This window comes from Macrobrachium rosenbergii, chromosome 15 (genome assembly GCF_040412425.1).
Source record: "Macrobrachium rosenbergii isolate ZJJX-2024 chromosome 15, ASM4041242v1, whole genome shotgun sequence".
NCBI lineage: Eukaryota > Metazoa > Arthropoda > Malacostraca > Decapoda > Palaemonidae > Macrobrachium > Macrobrachium rosenbergii.
In genome coordinates, this window is record NC_089755.1 from 51,831,798 (window position 1) to 51,839,297 (window position 7,500).

Consider the following 7,500-nt stretch of genomic DNA (forward strand, 5'->3'; position numbering starts at 1 on the left):
GATTCCACTTAGTAAAAAAAGAAAAAATAACTTAATAAATAGGTAAAGAGATAAAAAAAAGTATTAAAATGCAAGAAGAATATTATTATGAACGTTCGATTCCGCACGACCAATAAAGACATGACTGGGATAAGGATCAGGTCAATATTATGAAAATAAAAATTATCAAAATTTTTTAACCGCAAAGACTAAATATTTTGGACGGGCATTGTGAGTTATAACTGCACTAAAGCAATTGTTTAATGACGTCATTCGCTTATGTGGCCACTGGCTGTGGTATGTATGTATACAAGTACATACATATACATTAACATGTATATATACTATATATATATGCATCTACGTTATAAATTATTTAGCTTATATATATATGTATATATATATTTATTTATGAGAGAGAAAAAGAGAGAGAGAGAGAGAATATACTATACACGGCTACACTATATAAATTTAATAATAATATATACATATATTATGTATATATATTATAATGAGAGAGAGAGAGAGAGAGAGAGAGAGAGAGAGAGAGAGAGAGAGAGAGAGAGAGAGAGAATAAAGACATGTCAAGCATACCTTGCAAGAAATAAACGAGCCTATATAACTTAAAAGTCCAAATAAAAATCTATCAGCTGAACATAAATACTGCCTTCAAAAACACAGGAAATACCTCTCAGGACATTTATCGATAACCTGCCTGCAGAAGGTGCTTAGCAAGCCAATAAAGCCAACGGCAGGAGGAGATCAAAAGATTTGTCGCCGTGTCGTTTATCTTGACGCCTGGTAATAAGTCGCTTCAAGTCTCTGCGACAAGAGGACGCTTGCATACTCAAAATGACGCCTTTGCGAAAAAAAAAAAAATAAATAAATAAAAAAATAATGGTCGGATTTAGATAAGTAAAAAAAATGCGCCTAAGTTTCTTCGGCGCAATCGAGTTTTCTCTACAGCGTATAATCAAGGCCACCGAAAACAGATCTATCTTTCGGTGGTCTCGGTATAATGCTGTATGAGACGCGGCCCATGAAACTTTAACCACAGCCCTGTGGTGGCCTATCCTATATCGTTGCCAGAAGCACGATTATGGCTAACGTTAACCTTAAATAAAATACAAACTACTGAGGCTAGAGGGCTGCAATTTGGTATGTTTGATGATTGGAGGGTGGGTGATCAACACACAAATTTGCAGCTTTCTAGCCTCAGGAGTTTTTAAGATCTGCGGGCGGACAGACAAAGCCGGCACAACAGTTTTCTTTTACAGAAAACTAAAAATGAAAATAGTGGCCGGATTTAGATAAAAGCCAGATAACATTTTGTGCTCCTTCCAAGACACATGAAATAATATGTTCGCTTTGAGGCTGACTGAGCTACGTTGGTTCTGGTCACTGCTTGGATGGGTGACCGCTAAAAAATACTGGCCTGAGGGCTAGCAACCTCATTATAAAAAAAAAGTTTCCAATAAATGGAGATAATTCCAGAGAAAAAGAAAAAAGTCGGTGCTACATTCATATATTAACTGCTAAATCGTCGTTGAACCATCAGCTACTTCATACGTCTAAAAGGAAGGGTTATCATCAGTGCTTCGAACACCCTAGACACACACACACACACACACACACACACACGCTACGCCACTTACCACTATCTTGCACAGATATCCAGCTTTTCCTAAATATTATGGCCTTTCCTTTCCACTTTCCAATAGTTCATTCACCCCATCTAAGCAACCCTTTTCTAGATCCTAACACTTCCGAATTACTCTTCACTGAACCTTATATACTGTATATATATAGGCCTACACACATACACCCACAATAATATATATATATATAATATAAATATACATATATATACTATAAAGCTGTACTGAATAAAAATTATATACCCACAAAGCAAGTATCATAAATGTGCTCCTGCACTATCAGCAGCATTTCTTAAGTTATCAACGAATGAAACGATAACCTCGACAGAAAGCCCACATATATTTTCTATCTACAAAGATAACGTTATCAGGAGTTTCAGCCGGCAAGTCGATTTCAGACCAGGAGTACTTGCGCAGGTCCGGAGAACAAATGGGTTATCACTCACATAACAGCGGAATTAGGTTCGAAAAGATTCTTTTTAAGATTCTGAACTGCTAAAAATGAGTTAACATTTTAGTTCCTCGAAAGATGACACCACAAACACCCGTAAATGTTTAATATCCACAAATCCTAGAGGGAAAAAAAAGGTAAAATCATTTAATTAAGGTGATGGTCACCAACATGAGGGTGCAGGTGACATGTGGTTGGAAGGCAGGAACAAAGGATCCGTAAAAATTGCTCCCGAGAGAGAGAGAGAGAGAGAGAGAGAGAGAGAGAGAGAGAGAGAGAGAGAGAGAGAGAATCAGTTACCAAAATTTAAAGTATGCCGCGAGTCTTTTTTTTTTGGAAGTTTATGGACAGATCAGGAATTTAGCCCGTCGTTAAATCTGAGCGCATGATATCCATTTTTAGTGCTATGGTCTCAAACGGCAGATTTTATATCACTGAAGTTTCAGACAATCCAGGCACTATGCGTTCAACTTTTGTTGTGTTTCTTATTTACTGCATGTCTTTATAAGGAATTGGTGTATCGAGAGACCATTATTACTCAAGACGAATATTAATTCTACATCTATGGCAACACCTGTCCTTTCCTGTGAGGACGATACTTAAAAAGGCGCGAATAAAAAGGAGACGTGTCTGCCTGTATTTCTTCGCTATTGAAGTTAACATGAAAATTATTAACACAGCATGAGAGGAATAACCCTTAGTTATACTATTGAAAAATCGTAAAAAGTGCCAGCGCTACATGCAACTAGGCCTACACAGCACACAAACCGTTAAGTTTTATTATGACACGGCAACGTCCACTGGTGATCCCCTTTCCAGGAAACTGTTAAATTATTATAATTCAGAGAAGGTTAGTATTGGGTACATCACCGAGGTCAATGCCGACAGAACGACTCCCTCATTAGAGAGAAACGTGTTTCAAGTTAGCCAACGATTCGATCAAGCGAGACAACAATAATAACTTTAAGTTCCTCTATCTTACATGTAAAGTAAAGGATTTCTTACATGTAAGAAATCGCTCGTGAAACGCGAGACACATCATGTTAGTAAGTTTTAGATACCCAACTCTTATTTTCAAGCAGATTACACACGAAAAACACTTTAAAATGATAGGTAGGAAACTTAGCCTGGAAATGCTTCTATAGTTTTAGACTACAATTTAATAAAACACTTGAACTTCATTTTAGGGTCTTCTGTTTTATATCAGTGTCTTCTTAACCTGACCTACATCAACACTGAACAAATTTATTTTTTTGGGTTTAGTTTAAACTGAAATTAAACTCTCATTACATCACAATGCTCTGTTAAGGTTGGCCCGATGCGATGTCAACTTGGTCGGCGAAGCCACAAGCAGTCTAATGTAATTTGTGTTAGTGTGTGGTCAGCTGACATCGATCGGGGGATTGAATATTTCACTAAACTATCTTCTACTGAAGTGAAGACCAGTGGGGAGACATTTGGTAAAATTGTATTGTTGAAACAAACGGTAGAATCACCAGAAACAAAATATCTGACAACCCACCAAATGGAGACAGGACTAGGCCTATGTCTGCTACACTGGTAACACGAAGCTCCTGAAGGTTTCAGGCTGTGGGCGTTGGTAAGTACAAAGCCTTTTAATAAACATGTTTGAAATTTTTCTCTTTGATTAGTTTGTAACGATATAAAAAAAAAACGTAACATTTTCCACTTTGTCCCAACTTCAGTTGGTTAGTCTAGGTTACAAATAACGTCTCCTCGGGCGTTTGGGCTTCTGCCAAAGCGTTGCCAATTTTCAAGTTTCATTTTGGAAATTGCGAATATATGTTAAACAAAACTATCTCCTTTAGGTCGTTCATGTGCAATAGCAGGGCCATTGCAACAACTTCCCAAATTACGAAGACTGTGTGAGAACTAGGCCTACCCTGTCTTTCAATAGTAGCTACAAGTTACGCAGTCGTTTGTCATTTTTTGGATAATATTAAATCAGTCAATCAATCACTCCTAGCAGTTGCAACACAATCATGAGTTTTACGTTTTTAGTAGTCTCATTGCCTGTTAAAGAGTTCACAATTTTTCGACTTCACTAATAATGATCATGCAAATTATGTGTTTTTTTGCTTTGTATTTACCATGAGTTGATTGCTTTTCTTTTCTTATCTCACTAATGACTATCTCATTAAGAGCTCTCTGGGTTCTTTTTCTTGCTAATGACTCTCTCATTAAGAGTTCTTTCAAGTTTCATGTAAGCTACTTTGTGCTCAGTAAGTGTGAGAATTCAACCACATCACAGCTAGCTGAAGGTAACCAAGATCGTATTTCCCTGTTAGTTGTCAATTCGAGATTGGGTGGCTAATACACAATCAGAACCTCTCGTTTTTTCCATGCTCCATGTAATATGTAATAAACTGTTTTCATGCTACATGTAATATGTAATATGTTTCAAGATGAAATACACAGGCTCACAGAAAATATGAATAGTAGGATTGATTTCAATGAAAAACGAAACACTACAGTACTTCTTAAGCAGCAACAATCCGCTTAAGCACCAAATAACCACATGGTACTAAAGTAAGAACTACATAAATAAGGGAGCATTACGAAGAATACTAAACAAAAACTCCGGTTTGCCTACGTATAATAACTTATAATAACGAGGTACACGCACAATCTGTCCTAAAAAGTCTACAAATTACAGTGTTTATTGACAAAAAACGCTCACAGCGATGCCCTTTGTCATTTATATTTATATGCGATGCTTGCGCTAAAGTGAACGGCGTATAGTGCTCAGTAATTACGTCTAATGCCTTACGTAATAAATAATATCGATCACAATTTATGAAAACAAATGGGCACCGTAATTAGGTTTGACGTATAAATAATGCAAATAGTAAACATTGTGATTAGAGGTAGTAGCTCCATCGTACGTAGTTTATTAGCCTAGGCTACAGTTTATTATTATTGGTAAGTCTTCACCTATAACAACAACACAACTTTCAACTCTGTCTGGTTAAATTATTAAATTACTGATCATCAATAATAAGTAGACCTTTGTGTTGCACCATGGCACAGTTCAAGACTGGACGTAAATTTCGACAAACTAGTAAAACTTCACGTTCCTCGAGTGCGTAAACAGTTTACTTTACCTTAAACACTAAAAATGGATAAACTCAATACACTGAACAAGATATAAAGTCGGACATGAAACGGTGAAACGTCTTTCATCTACAACGGAAAAATTATCTAGAAGCAACATAATCAACATATATAATCAAAAGAATAATCTCACGGGAGTAAAAAAAAACCCTACAGTATCCAAAAAAAAAAAAAAAAAAAAAATCCGGGGAACCGCCGCAAAGTTGTACCAAAGCAAACACCACGGGGATAAATTAATGAATTAGCTACCGTATATCATCTTAACGAGGGTCCGTGTGATCTTTGATGAAACACAGCAGTTTAGGATATTAAAGGATCTTGCGAGAGACGCTTCAGTCGAGTGGGGGAGGGGAATGGCGTGGGAGGGGGAGCTAGCTGGGCATGTTGAATTGAATATCGTCACCCTCATAAACTAACTGCCTAAGTCATTTTTCATTGATTTTAGATTTTTGCCTAAATCAAATCTCAAATGGGCGCACCTACTGGTATACTTGCTAAGTCGGATATAGAAAGTACCTTTCTGCCTAAGTCATTCAGGACTTAGACATTCACTATGACAAAGTCTGATTGTGAAAAAAAATGACTTAGGCAGTTAATTTATGAGTGACGATATAGAATTTAAATGGCGGTGGGACCTTGCGCTGAAACGGAAATTGACAGTAAACGGTTTGAAAGTGTAACAGGGGTAAAACCTCAGTTGCACTATGAATCAGTTGTTGGGAGAGGTTGGAAAGTAAGATGGAAGAAAGATTATGAAAGAAGGTACAGTAAAAGAAACGGAATGAGCTGCAGCTCGGGGCCGAAGGCACGGTGCACAGATTCTTAAGTAATGCCTACAGTGCACCGCACGAGGTGCCCTGACGGGACTTAAACCCCCCCCAACCCCCCAACCAAAAGGGGGCCCTTCACTTCAATAGATTCGATAAGGAGGTTAATAATGAAAGAACAAATAGCCATTCTGTTGTACTAGCGTTTGTCCATGAACTAATGTTTGGAATAATTTAACGGAAACCCAACTTCAAGGTTGCTCACATCAGCTTGATGTGTTAATGATTTTCTATACTCTCTACTACCGCACCATTAAATATTTCAAAGGGCTTGGACTCGAAACGCCTTCAACAGATGCTCTATGAGCAAGTCTGAAGTTTTGAACAAAAGCTCTATATAAGCACAAGTAACAACCCAAGGTTAAAGTTACATAACCATCGTCAACCTATTTGAAACTTGCCGCTCTCTATTCTTGGACAGCGTGTGTGTATGTGTATGTGTGTGCGCGTGTACATATATATATATATATATATATATATATATATATATATATATATATATATATATATATACATATACAGTATATATATATATACACACACATATACATATATAATTTCACGGGTATACAAACCAGACATGTTTGAAATTGACCACACGACATGACCCCAATTGGTTTCATATATATATCTCCACTTCGTGCATAATCTAACAAATTCGTCGAAGACCACCGTCGTTGCAACGCCAGTTAATAATTTATGTACGTAAGTACATCAATAAACCTCTTCCTACTTCTATCCTATCTCCATGGCAAGTAGAGTTTTTCTCTACTTTTTAGCCCTGATTGTTGGTCTACCTTAAACCGTAAGTCCAAAGCAGACTGGATGATGTACTAAGCAATTCGTGGCTGATTCATTCATATCTCAATTCTCACACTCCTTACAGAAATACATCTTTTGTCTACACTTCCTGCAATGTGTGGTAGACCTCCCACCTGTCATGGCTTCATATTTCTTTTTATTAGCAGTAATTGTTTAAAAGTAGCACATTCTTCATATTCCCGTTCACAGACTGAGAACCACGCATCACCGAAACCCAATTATGTTCTTTAAATCCTTCTAAAGCTTTCGCATTTGGCCTACTGACGAACGTGTTGCGTTCACTTTAAGCATGCAGTCTTGATAACGCTACTTACAGTTCGGGCTCTGAATCAAAATAAATGCATTATACAGGCGGTGTATTCCTCCTTCATAAAAATCGTTGGCGATTAGACCTAACGATACACCCCAGTAAACCCACACCACATTCATTTTAAATCGCATATGGGTACGGAGTCGTTTTCCATAACCAGTAATAGTAGTTTTACTCGTGTAACCGCATTCAAGGCGAATAAAAACTAAAACAAAACTGTCATATTCAGTTCTGTCCCTTCTGTCACGCGTCACTTGTACAACGTACTCCCGTTTGAGCTTCTGTAACAAATATGTCAGGTTGAAGGGATTTCATTTT

The 7,500-nt window shown here is 37.3% G+C and overlaps 2 protein-coding genes across 2 annotated transcripts in view; one reads left to right on the forward strand and one right to left on the reverse strand.

The window, feature by feature from the left end:
- The window catches only part of LOC136846700 (uncharacterized), a 198,959-nt gene that overhangs the window by 187,881 nt on the left and 3,578 nt on the right, over positions 1 to 7,500 (reverse strand). The gene's annotated exons all lie outside the window — the stretch shown is intronic.
- HUWE1 (HECT, UBA and WWE domain containing E3 ubiquitin protein ligase 1) overlaps positions 3,411 to 7,500 on the forward strand; it is a 173,256-nt gene continuing 169,166 nt past the window's right edge. The window contains exon 1 of the mRNA XM_067117774.1: positions 3,411 to 3,688. The gene's annotated coding sequence lies outside the window, so the exon portion shown is untranslated. The remainder of the gene's footprint in view (positions 3,689 to 7,500) is intronic.